The sequence below is a fragment of the Scardinius erythrophthalmus genome (genome assembly GCF_964197995.2).
Source record: "Scardinius erythrophthalmus genome assembly, chromosome: 13".
In the NCBI taxonomy this organism is placed as follows: Eukaryota; Metazoa; Chordata; class Actinopteri; order Cypriniformes; family Leuciscidae; genus Scardinius; species Scardinius erythrophthalmus.
Window position 1 is genome coordinate 25901755 of NC_138233.1, and position 14196 is coordinate 25915950.

The 14196-nt window shown below is 38.9% G+C and overlaps 1 protein-coding gene across 8 annotated transcripts in view; it reads right to left on the bottom strand.

The window, feature by feature from the left end:
• The window catches only part of enox2 (ecto-NOX disulfide-thiol exchanger 2), a 250392-nt gene that overhangs the window by 95047 nt on the left and 141149 nt on the right, over nt 1-14196 (bottom strand). Inside the window, exon 1 of one of the 8 annotated variants that reach the window (XM_081382662.1) lies at nt 11365-11378. The exons of the other annotated variants lie outside the window; for them this stretch is intronic. The gene's annotated coding sequence lies outside the window, so the exon portion shown is untranslated. Of the gene's footprint in view, nt 1-11364; nt 11379-14196 lie in introns of those variants that run through there. 8 annotated transcript variants of the gene reach the window in all.

A 14196-nucleotide genomic window follows, 5' to 3' on the forward strand; every position in this document is an offset into this window, starting at 1 on the left:
CACAGAGTGACTTTGATTCCGGCAGCTGATTGGACAATGCAGATATCTGGAAGTAAGCCCATCCTCCAAAAGAAAACAAACCAAACTAGATTTTTTATTTTATTATTATTATTATTTTTTTTTTACATTTTCTGAAGAAAATGTGCACAATCAAATGTGAGAGTGATTCAGACAAGATGACAGAACTGTCACTATAGCTCACATTTGTTTTTATGTCTTGTGATGATTAACAGTTATGCATGTATTGAACACTGTTATTGTGAATTTTGATTAAAAAGTGTTGCCAAAGTGGCTTAAAAAAGATAGAGAGATTGTGATACTCTTGGAACATGCAATTGTTATTTAGCATATAAAAGTGTTTTAAAGAATTTAGTTAAACTATAGCTGTTGCATAATTGATTAACTATTATTGAAAATGAAAGTTGTAACCTTTTTCTTAAAAAAAAAAAGATATAAAAGCTAGCGTTTTCTAAAAACAAAAAAACCCCACAAATTTTATAAAATCTCTAATAATAATTATTAAAATGTACCTTTACAATCACAGTAATAAATAATATTTTAAAATACAATAATTGTAAATTGTAATAATATTTCAGAACTTTACTGTTTACTGTCTTTACTGTATTTTGGATCAAATAAATGCCGTCTTGGTGAGTCTAAAAGACAACTTTCAAAAACATAATAAATAAATAAATGAAACATTTTATAGACCCGTACCTTTTGAAAATTGTTTAAAACATTAAATGTACACTGATAAATAAATAAATTGTTTAATTAATGTTCAATTTGTGGTGGGTCAAGTACAGCAGGGCCAGTAGAAAATATTCTTGTTATTGAGCCCTGCATGTTGAATGTTCTTCTTATGTGCTACAGAAGAAACAAATGCATCCAGGTTTGGAAAGACATGAAGGTGAGTAAATAATGACAGAATTTGCATGTTTATGTGAACTTTCTCCAAAAATGAGCCCAACGTCTAGAGTAAATTAGAGTACAATTTTTGTGCTGAGCTGAATGTAGCAGTGAGTTACCCTTCAAGACAGAAAATCTATGCTGATATTTGAAAGTCTTTAGCCTTTAGTTGAGCATAAGCTCCGTGCTTGTTATCAATATCAAGTTATCAGGAGTTCTAAAGGTTGCTTCCTTATGCTGACCAAAATATCTGTTTGCCAATCTCACACTGTGTGTATCGTGAAGTCCAAGCATGCCAGTGTTTGAGAAGCCCTGGTGATGATGGAAGGAAACGTGTCCACATCCAGTTTCCAGCAGCTTGTTCTATCGACTGATGCTGTTAAGATGGCATTATCGCAGTCTGAGAGCTGCTGCCACCAGGATCTTATCAAGGGCAGCCAATTATAAAGGAAAGGAGGTGAGCTGCGTTAAGGAAATGTCAGCAACTCCGTAAACTCCAGCTCATCTTATCTGTCCTCAAGAGTCACGTGTCTCCTTCGTCTCCGTCAGCACACAGACCGAACCCTCTTTGTCAGAGAGAAGTCCCTTTGAAAACCCAGAATCAAAGACAAATCAGTGCAATTAGTGGCAAAACCCCTGTCCATGATGTTCTGATTTATTAAACGGGAAGATGTTTAATAAATGATAAAGTGGTGCCTCTGGCTGCTGTTTGGCCCAAAGATGCATGCCCTTTTACAGGACAAGAAGAGAGGAAGATCACTTTAGTTCTCTCAGTCCCCATCAAGCAGCTGAGATGAGGGACGTCTCCGCACGCTATCCGTCCATCAGCGCTGGAGTCAATGATCCGATTCGTCACCGTGGACAGAGAGCGTTCCAGGAGCCGGAGGATGCGGTGACAAACACTCATTAGTGTGTGCTAATGGTCTGCCCGGCTGAGTTAGAGGATATCTGCACACGAGGGGAAGGCGTAAAAGTGTAGATGCAGATAGCAGCGGCTCCATCTGTGAATGACAACCCGCTCTTGCGAGAGCTATCGAGCATGTGCCTTTGCAATGATGGGGCTTTTGACGCAGAGATCGGTCAAGAGGCTGTCAGAGGCAATGGGCTCAGACCTACTTCTGCCACATCACTTAACATTAAGAGTGACTGAGACACGTCGCAACCCCGTCTGACATTCCACACTCTCCAGCCACTCAACGGGCTCGCAGAGATAAATGCATGAAGCGTTTCCCGCAGAAAAGGAAGAGTGAAGCTTTTTCCGTCCGTCTGATATTGAGGAACGGAGCCAAGCGATGCTCATATCAGAGTCACGTGATAAGACTGGCAGACAGCCTGAGAGAGACAGTGGTTCTTAAAATACAGAAGGAGAACGAGATTATTGACATGTCTACAATCACCCATCTCCCCCGGGCATGACAGGTTTTCGGGCCCAGCTCTGTGACTTACTGACAGACTGTCATCTAATGGGAAGCTAAAATCTAAGAAGTGAATAAAGACAGAATTGAATTTGGGAGCTTCCTAACTTGCACATACAACTATCTCATCTCCTAAAAAAAAAAGAGACAATTTTGTGCTGCAAAGACAATATATAAAATTCGATATTATTATTATTATTATTATTATTATTACCCCATACTTTTGAATGGTGGTGTAAAAACTGTTTTCAAGATTGATATCAGCATTAGAATGATTTCTGAAGGATCATGTGACACTGAAAACTGGAGTAATGCAGTAAAAGCATAAAAAAAAACTGAATTATTCCACACTTTTGATTCGGTAAAGTACCTTTCGACTGTTATCAATGATGAACACGTTTCTTAGGCCTTGACTGCTGAAATAGACATTTTAAGATTCCAGTAAATATTATAATTAGAAAGTTATGAATATACACAACACTTCTTGAGCAGAGAACTTGAAGTTGACTTTTTTTTTTTTTTTTTTTTTTTTTTCTTGAGTGAGAAACAAGAGAAAAATCTGTTTTGAGTAGCTCTTGACCAGTATGTTTACATGTCTTTTCAAAGAATCACGTCCCTTTTGTGGCACACAAATCCCCCCTGGGACACATTGAAGGTTGAATTCTAGACCTCTGAAAGGCGGGAAAGAAAAGGAAATTGTAATACTTGAATGCCTGAGGGACTGAACAGGCACAAAGGTTGGAATGCTAAAAGAGATGCTGTCATGCCACTGCTATGGCAACTTCATGTTCAAAGAGAACCGCTATGCTCTTTAATGGTGTTAGATACACTGTATCTTTTCTTTGATCCTGTCAAGAATGCAAGTGCATTCATGGCTTTACTGGCTATAAAAAAAAAATCACCCAGTGAACAATAGGGATTCACGTTATGACATCATTCAGGAGATATAGCGATATCCCAAAAATAAAACAGACTCTTATAAAGTATGCCGTCATCTCAAACCCTGACACCCACACACAGGGAATGATATATTCACTGACACATAGGGTGCAGCAGGGGTGTCAGAAGTACTGTTACTTTGGTACCAACTAATAATAAAATAATTCTACAATATAAGTTTTACTGACTCTATTCATTCAATGCAAGAATGCAGTCTGACTGACAAACGTATGCTGACTCTATCTATCTATCTATCTATCTATCTATCTATCTATCTATCTATCTATCTATCTATCTATCTATCTATCTATCTATCTATCTATCTATCTATCTATCTATCTATCTATCTATCTATCTATCTATCTATCTATCTATCTATCTATCCATCCGACTGTTTGAGGAGCTCATTATTCATTCTGAGCATCACTGTAGAACCCATTACTGCTCAAACATTCATTAAACCCCATGAAGATAAATTCATCCTAGATAAAGGGGATATTTCATGTGTGAGGCAGTATGTAGTGATACCCCAGACAGAAGCAGGCACACAGTGTTTACAATGGCAATTTACATTACAATGTTCCCAATACTATCAGCAACGGCGAGTTCTGCCCGACACACAACACAGAGCATAATCGCACACACAAATTCCATTAAAGCCTCTCATGCTGTTTTATTTATCTGCAGAATGATTCAGAGAGACAAAAAACAAAGTACTAGGATATGGGACAGTGAGAGCAGACGTGAGAGACGGGGAGGTGTGGCCTTAGAGTAAAAAAGTCCCAGACAAACGCAAAGAGGACGAAACCTCCAAGCGGATGGATGGTGAGCAGGAGGAGAGAAACACAACTACGAAAATATGGGTAGATATCCCTTATGTCTGGGCACAAACAACACCTCTAGTGACATGAATCATTAAAGGGAAGCCTGGAAATAGACTCTGAAGTTGGGAAGGTCAGACAGGGTGTCTGTCTTCCTACATTCAAAAACCGCTCCGAGCTGATGGGGTCTGTGGCCCCACCCAGAGATCGTGCACAATCATTGACAAAGACTGTACATCTGGCTGAAGGTGAACCACAGTGCAGTTGGCAATTAAAACTAACGAGAGCTGGTGTGTGACACATTTGTCATGATCATCTGAAAGGATGAGCAAGAGCTGGGATATAATGGTCTCATCATGGCTATGTAAACCATTCCCATGGGAAATAAACAGCAGATCTCCTTTACTACACAGACACAACTGTATTCAACTGATCCAGGCCTCCAGCTGCCATGTGTGGCTTATCCCACACTTCACCACTGATCCCAACCCAAAACAGCACAATCCAATTGATCCTGAGATTTGGTCACAGAAGCCTTTTTCTCCAACAACTCATCCATGCTCTAGAAACATGATTTAAAAAAATCAAATTAAGAGTTTTGTGATAACACTTCAATGTTCTGCCTCAGTGTTTCTACCATAGTGATCAATAAGCATTTTCAGAGACCTTAATTAAATGTTGGTGTGCCTGGGGTGCTTTAACTAGCTTTTTAACCAGGTTCACAATGGGTGAGAATCTTCATTATAGGTTCAACTTGCACTATCCAATAGTCACTTGGAAGAAGCGAACAACAATTTGACTAGTCACAGCCTCATTTACTAAAATGACATATATAACTGCAAGCAGCAGGTGCTTTAAGAGCTTTAAATGCACATGCACAAAGTAAGATGGCGGCCATGTTTTTGTAAGAAATGTAAATATCCTTCTGCAAAGTAATGGTACCTTGGACAAAGACACTGTATACCAATTTTCAAAACTACACAAAAATATATCTGAACTACAACAAAAATGGTGTAAAATGAGTTTGTCTTTATATAGTGTATTACATAATATTGAAAATTTTACAAACCACCTGCTGTGAACGGAAAATGTCTGGATCACAATAACACTAGAATGTGCAGGGACATTATCCCTATACAATATTTATAAACCTGAAGCATACCAAACAACGTTTGCACAACCTTTATCAAATTCTTATGAACTGTGGTTGTTCACTTTACATCCCGATCAAACAATCCCTCTCTGTTTAAGTGGATGGTTCCTTGCTAGTAACAGCTAAAACACTTCATGCATTTCAGCATTTTACTGTAAATATATATTGCACCAATGCAGGGGAATACAACAACGCAGCACATAGGCCTACTTATTGAATGAATTGCTAGTGAGGAATGTTGTGGGGGACACATGTGCAACAAGCTGAGTGCAGCTGCAAGCATTGTGGGATAGCAGACAGGAAGACACACATTAATGAGCATGAGCACTGAAGACTGAGGCTGGCAGCGAAGGGTGATTCGTTGTTTCCTGCTCGATTTGTCTGTGAGTGGGAAAAGGATGATTCCTCACAGGTGAAAGTCTAGTAGCTGACAGCCTGCGTGAGGTGTCTGCCCGGTGTGGGTCAACGGCGACGCTCGGTAAAGCTCTGACAGGAAGAGGAAGGCAATCCGAGCTTGCAATTCACCTGTCCAAAGCCGGGCCCACATGTGACAGCAGCAATTGAGAAAGTGACCGAACAGTTGAACCCCTGCATCCAGGCCCATCACTCTACAGCCACTGAGACTCACTCCTGAGAAATGCTCTGAGAAGGAGGGCATCTGGAAAATGGGCTAATGAGTTTGCTCTGGTCCAGGACACCTAGCAGAAAGCAGCCTGTAGAAACATGCTATTTCACAGCAGCGTCTCAGAATCTATGAAGAAGCTAATATGGAAGCCAACCTGCAAGTGTATCTCAGTACACATGCATAAAAATTAAATACTTAGGAGGCAAAACAGCAATCTCATGGTAATGAAAAAAATCACACTCCAAATGTAAGCAGAGAATCTGCCAGACACACAGTGATAAAAGGACATTAAAGCGCTACATGTTAGCACAAGCGTTCTAATTCCTAACCGGTGGCAATCACGGTTCTAGATGAGAATCTGTTCGCCAGCTGTACCGAACGATTATTTAATATGTATGCGGAGGCCTGAAGCTGCGTGCTGATGAGACGACGACTCACGTCTGGATATGCAATGATGACTGATGCAAATGGAATAATCCCTCACTAGGCAAGAGATGAGGCACAAACATTACAGATGAGGATGACATTTACCATTTGCTCAGCTGTACAATTCACTCCCACAGATCATTGAATCTGTTAAAGAAAAAGAGAGTGCGAGAAAACACATCGCCTCTGCCACATCAGAGGTGAACGGTTTGAAAATGAACACTGTGTTTTTATTGGCTTGTTGTGAGAGTGCTCTTTTCACAACTTTGGCTTCAGCAGAATACTTATGTTTCTGGAGAGCATAAAAAGTTTCTCTTTATTCATTAAAAAAAATGATATGCACATTGGAGCTGTGGCCTTGAGGTTAAGATTGAGCATTAGTGCTCACATGAGAAACATGGGTTTAAATACTATATTGTACTGTATTGACAGAGCTTTCTATAAAACTTACATAACTATTTTTGTCCTAATTTCTGAACATGTAAGAGATAAACTGGTGAGCTTTTATTTTGATGGAAACTACAGTCAAGCTTTTATTTTGGCAGAAACAAGTTTACAATTTGTCTCATTACAAATCTAGTAATATGCTGTAATCTTTAACTATGGAAATGTAAAAATAATGTGTAACTGTGTTCCCAAACGCATGCTAAACACAGCACATGCACAGATCACTGCAAGTTCTATTCATTGAGAATCGGTATTGAGAATCGAACCCACAGAGCTGATCACGTGCTGATCACATAAGTGAAAGGTTCACTTCTTCTTTGCGCAGTGCAAACAGACAGTCTTTTGATAATGACACAAAGCCTTTTCGTGCTTTCGATTTTAGTCTGTTTGATAGCAATGGTGCAAAACACGACATAAAAGACCTTTATGAAAAGCTTAAATATATTTTCGGGCTGCCACAGTCTAGTTAACGAATGGGAAGCACTGAAATCTATTTGTGGCGGTCAATGCTGAACCGCCACAAATAAATCAATGTATGGGAAACACTGATTCTGCTCAGCTAAAAATACAGAATTATGTTAGACACATATGCTTGCACTCCGTCCCTGACTACATACATTTAAATATTGTATTTTATAAAATAAATGTATTTTGTTTTTAATGTATTAATAATAATGATTAAAAGTGGAATCTTAAGTGTAGGACCAGGGTTTACCATATTTTAATGGATCATCAAAATGAAGATTGATTAAGGATCGATATTGGTTTCTTAAAATTTGATTTCGATTAAACTGATTAATCAATATTGTCAGCCCAGCCCTATCAAATATAAAGTTGATATGCGCTAATCCCATTCCACCCTCTTGTATCATTTCCTATCCTTTTGCTATCAATAAAATGTCAACCACCCCCAATTCAAATGGAGAAATCTAGTGAAAAACTGGATGCAGGAGTAATTGACACTAGTGTCACTGGACTTCCTCATCAATAGATCCAGCCTTGACACTCATATCCCAAAGTCTGCATACGGACATGCTTCAAATCCATAGTAAATCCATAGTTCAAATCCACCAGCAGGCTTGTTAATCAACTCTAGTTTAAGCCCACTTGAGGTCTGCTCGACTGACACACATATTGAAAAGTTAAGGGTTCACATCCTGAGAGGCTCACTAAGGACAGAAACCTGTTCAGATCACTGCATGCAATTGATAAAGCTAACTTTTATAAATGTCGTCTCCAATTAGACTTTATTGGATGCTTGGTGGTGGGGAGGGCTACCAGAAACAAGAGTGGCTGTGGATATTCTTGCTTTTGGGAATCAAATGATCTGCAATAGGTGGTTTGCAGTCACGTGATTGTGATGACGCGCGAAATTCAGATGGAGGGCAGGAAGTGAAGAGCGGAATGGACGATAAGGAGGAAAGTCCGAACGTACTACTTTTAGACGCTATTACAAGAGAAAGATATAACAAAAAATTTAAAAATATGTTGGACGTGATCCTTACGTTATGAAGTGGAGCGATTTTTCAACTGAATTGAAAGATTTGCCTGTAACATTACGTTTGTCTTCAGTTGCAGGGGTAACTTACAAACTCAAAGAAAAGAAGAAACAATTACTTTGACTTTACAAAGTTCAGAAACTGGTACGTTACACAAACATAGCCCCATAAGTTGTATTAACTCACCTTTGACGAAGTGAATACTCATAGGCGTCGATTTCGGTGGGGACGCGTACCCACCAGATTTCGTCACGAGTCATTTTGTACCCACCACTTTTAACTTAACATCCATAATAATTGGACTTTGGGTTAGATTTTTTTTACAGTTTTCAGTGGTTATGAGGAGCAATATGAGAGAGAAATTTGGTGATCGTTGTTTAGGTAGGCTACATTAAACCATAAACCTTTTTCACGACTTATAAAGCCCATGAGAACCGTGAGGAGTCAACCCACAGCCGCTCCGCTGCCCTGCTGAAAATGTGAAGCAGAAACGCCAGATAACGTCAGATTAATGTCAGATAACGTCCATAATAATTTGACATTTGGTTCGATTTTTTTGACCGTTTTCAATGGTTATGAGGAGCAATATGAGAGAGAAATTTGGTAATCATTGTAACATTTAACCACGTCATGTCATATTGTCAACATGGTAGGCCTACTTATGAAGCAGAATAGTGGGTCATATGTCTAATGCTTTTTGAAAACTTAAGGCTTTCTTCTTCATAAAACGAGTCATTTTTGACAAAATCACATTTTTGTATACATTTTTATTTATTTACATTAGTAAGCTACAGGACATAGTCTTTCATAACATGACCTGCACGAAAGAGAAAAAAATAAAATAAAGCGTCATTGTACCCAGCACATTTCAAAACAAACTGACGCCCATGTGAATACTGCACACACGGACATTTTCTGATTCGGCTCCTCCCGACCGCAGGCTTAGGTTTGCAAGCCATTTTTTCCGGCGTTTTTCTGTCAATTTCTTGCATTTTTCCCCCTTATGAACAACAACTTTTGGTACACGATTAAAACTCCTTGTGGTTTCTCGGTTTGATGGATTTGAGCAACCATAAACGACGCAAAACACAGGCATTTTGAGTTTGTTAAAGTGCTTCTAAATGTAGCACATTACTTCCTGCCCTCCATCTGCATTTCGCGCCATGGCAACGCAGTGACGTGACGTCATATGCAAACAAGCTTTTTCCACCAGTTTAATAGGAAGTCCTCACTGTACATTGACTAAGGCCATTGAAACCCATCAGCCTATCAGAGAGAGGCGTTCTAATGGACTTCTGATACCATCACAGAGAAGTGGAAGAACTGCCGCTGTCCCTGCACACTTAATGAATAGTATTAGGACAAAACGGCAGCTTAACAACTTTAATAGGGAACAGCCAGTTAAATCTGATCGCCGCAATTTCTATCTATAAAAGACCTACAAAAGCCAGAGGGTTGCGGTCACGGTCTGGCAGCTCAATCTCTCTCTTCTTTTTCTCAGGCTGAGGCCAAAAATGGTCTTTTCAATTCTCTGACAAATGAATGCAGCAGCATTTAAAGAAAAATAACATTCTTCTATGTAACATATTTCAATAGTCCACTTTAGACATTCTACTAATCTGACTTCATCTGACTTTGCAACTACAGTACATGTCAACTACCAGTCATCATAGTATTAGTAATACTCTACTCTTATATCTCCTAACACTTAACTTGAAGTGCCCCAATATACATTCTATGGACTGTAAGTAACTATGTAAGTACATCTCAACATATTCTACTAAACCTAACCCAACAGTTTACTAATTGCCTGATGATAGTAGACATGCAGTTGCAAATGAATGGTTTTTAGTAGTCATGTAGTTTCAAAATTACTTATAGTTAGTAGAATGTCTAAACAGGTATATTTAAATAAAGTGTAAACATTTTTACATTTTTTTTTTATGTGAGTGTTGCTTAGCAATGCACCATTGTCCATTTTGGTGTGGTGTACCAATTTTCAAGATCCAGTCAATTCCCATTGGCACTTTTTCTAGTTGATATCCTTTTTTGCTAAAAAATATGATGTAAAATGAGTTGCAAACAACATATTATTTGCCATTTCAATGCATGAAGGGCTTGGCAGACAACTGAGACAGTTATTGTAGACTACAGGGAGGCTTTTTGAGCCTGTTTAGTAAAGAGTGTTCTCAAATGATTTGTTCACAAAACATTTGAAATATCTCTAAAAACACCACAGGCATTTTTGCAGATCATTCTCACCAAGAAGCAAACCAAGAGCTGGTTCTCACCAAAGATCAAAACAGTGACAAAAAAACACAGAGTATTCTCATAGCTCAAATCCTCCACTACCAAAATTAAAGGAAAAGGAAAGTTTCAATTCTACAATTATTAAGCCACTTTTATGTTGTTTTACAATGGTATTTTCTTTCTTCAGTAGAATATAATTTTTCAGTTTGTGCAGAGTGCTTTTTCTTAATGTGAGCTGGGGTGCCAAAACTTATTTAAAAAAAAGCACCAAAAAAAGTGGTGAAATAGTTATTCAAACCATATGATAGCTTTATGTGGAGAACAGACAAAAGGTTTGTTGCTATTTGCTGAAACCCGAGCTAACATAAACATTCAATGAACAGTTGCATTTTAATTAACTAATGTTAAATAAGATGAATAAATACAGCAACAAATGTACTGCTGAATGCATTAATTAACATTAACTAATGGGACCTTATTCTAAAGTGTTACCCATGAATCATCATGACACTCCATATTTTCAATATTGTTGCCAAGAAAAATTAACTCTCATGTTGCTTTTTTGTTAATGAGTTAATGTGAGAACTGAATTTTATGATCATACCCACAGAACGATGTACAGCATGAGAAGAAACATGCATGTGATTAATTGTATAAAGTGCACACCCAACACAACAGAAAACAAGATACTCTTTAAATGGTGATGTCCTACTGGACGGAGAAAGAGAAAGACAAAAAAAAAAAAAAAGCATTTAGTTCGGTCAGACATTACTCTTTGGGCTTCCTCAGATCACACACACACACACACACACACACACACACACACACACACACACACACACACACACACATTCAAGAATATCTAGATGGGTTATCTTACCCTGCGAGAGGATGAAAACCTGAGAATCAAAGAACAGAAGAGTGGGAGCCAGAAAGAGATAGAAGGAGTCTCATTAAAGTACCATTGATGAAAGCGCCTGAAACGCAAGTATAGCGCGGCAAAAGAGGGGAGACAAGGATAAAAGGAAGTCCCATATGATCTAGACATCAGGCGTAACTTCTGGAAGACAGATGGTGAAGTTGAAGTTTATTCTGATACTCCTGCACATACAGCGATACAACAATGTATAGTCACATACTTGCCGATACGAGTATTGATACAGCTGCAAGTGCGCAGCAGTGGACCACGCTTAATATTAATACAAGAACATCTTTTAAAACGGAGTGGAAATATGCTGAAATTACTAGAACAGGGTTTAATTTGGCCCTCAGAGGAACATAACTGGGGTTGCCTGATATCAAGGGATGTAATCCCCCAATCAAAGAACTTCACACTTGTGTTTTACTTATTTTTCTCTACTTGGCAACCATGTGCACACGCTCTGTCTCCACTTTGGATAAAATCACTGGCTTTCCTAAAACTAGCGATCTTCAGTTCGACATTCCATTCACAGAAAAGTGTGAAACATCAAGTCTGTGTTCATTTATAGGCCTGGAAGAGGGAGAGAGGGAGAGAGGGAGAGAGGGAGAGAGAGAGAGAGAGAGAGAGAGAGAGAGAGAGAGAGAGAGAGAGAGAGAGAGAGAGAGAGAGAGAGAGAGAGAGAGAGAGAGAGAGAGAGAGAGTATGAATTACCGATTGTGCATGTATGAATTACCTCCATGCCACATTTCTCTATTAACAGTGCAGCAGTGAGTACCAACTCCTTGCTGAGAAAAATGATGGAGCTCTTCAGTGGTCAAGCTATTATACTTATAAAAAAAATGTATGCCCGTGTTGAGAAGTTTCTGGGCCCTATTTTAACGATCTGAAACGCAAGTGTCAAGCACAAAGCGCAAGTAACTTTGTGGGCGGGTCTTGGCGCTGTTGCTATTATACCGGCAGGATAAATGACTCTTGCGCCAGGCGCAAATCTAAAAGGTCTGAAGTAGCTTCATTATTCATAGGTGTGGTTTGGGCGTAACGTGAAATAAACCAATCAGAGAGTCATCTCACATTCCCTTTAAGAGCAGACGCGCTTTTTCCATGGCGGATTGCTATTGTAACGGCGGATTTGCTAGGCGCGCGCCAGGAATGGTTCAAAGCCGATGAGAGCAACGCTCTCGTCAGGGACGTAAAAGAGAGAGGAGTTACATTGAAATGGAGAAACCCACCCAAATTAACTTCGGTTAAACAGGCATATGATAATTTGGGTAAATGTGTAAGCTAGATGAATGCTTTTATAATAAATTGTCTGTCTGTCTGTCTGTCTGTCTGTCTGTCTGTCTGTCTGTCTGTCTGTCTGTCTATCTATCTATCTATCTATCTATCTATCTATCTATCTATCTATCTATCTATCTATCTATCTATCTATCTATCTATCTATCTATCGTAATAATGTATGATTTGCAAAAATGAAAACTGCTGCTGCTTTGTAGATGAGAGAATCAAAGTGCGCATTGTGCACACGCTACATTGATTATGGCCAAGCATGCGCCCTTAAAATAGCATATGAAAATAGCCACTGACTTTAAACTATTTTTTCCTGGTTAGTGGCGCAATTGTTTTCTAAACCTGCAAAATAGCATGAAGGAACGTTTGCGCCGGAACACGCCTCCTCTTTGCGCTGAACCGCCCTGGGGAGCGCAAGTGTATTTCCTAACTTACCGACGTGCATCTGTGGAGGGAAAAGTCCGCTTTGTGCGGGTGCAAAATAGGAATGATACATGCGTCGGTGTACAAAGTCAATTGCGCTGGCTGCAAGATAGGGCCCTCTGTGTTGCTGAATGTTTCTGTGTGAGTGACTGTCTGAACGTGTGTGCATGAGCTGCAGTGAAGAAAGCGTATTCGTTTAGAATGTTTCAAATTTTTCTTAAATGTAGAGAGTGTGTTAATTTGTGCAGCAATGTAAAGATGATTTTATTAAGAATAAGTACATTATTATTCATGTTCTTAAACAAACAGAAGAAAACAATCAGAATATTGTACCTGGTGGGGAGTGCCCAATGTTAACATGAAACCTTTGCCATTACCTATATTGTTATACAGGGCTACAGAGACCCTTCATAATGGAAAGGGCAACTGCTTACTCTTGCTATAGTTAGCAATGGCCCTATAGAAATTAGAATGCAGTGTTTAATAAACAGCTGTTTAGTGCACTAAAATTTAGTGCAGACCCGTATCGTGATATATATCGTATCGTGGCCTCTGTATCGGGATGCCTGACTTTGTTGTCGATTCACTGCCCTATACAGCAGACTGCTGCGCTGGAAAACATCACACATTACTGAGTTACATGCAAAAAAATTATTTGAGTATCAACACTATTGTCATGACTGTGCTAAAAGTCCTTCAGTATCCAAAAAAAAGTATTTTCATAAAGCAGCGGAGACTTTACTTCTGATGAGCTTCCACAACTACTTGACTCCTGGCCTTAAATGATGATTTAAAGTCAACATTCAACAGAACATATAGGACAAAGTGGACGGAATCACAGAGTTAAAAAAGGAATTTACTGTATAAAAGTAACAGAATTTGGCACAATTTGGATGAATAAACAAAAAACATTGGTTTTACACTTAATCAAATCACAATAAGGATTAGTGCATATGAAAATTAAACTGAAAAAAGTCACGTGTGATGCTCATAGTGTTTTCAGCATCTGCCATCTCACGCAACATGAACTTTCATCTCCAGAGCTGCTCTGAGGGTCACTTCACAATCATTCAACTTTTT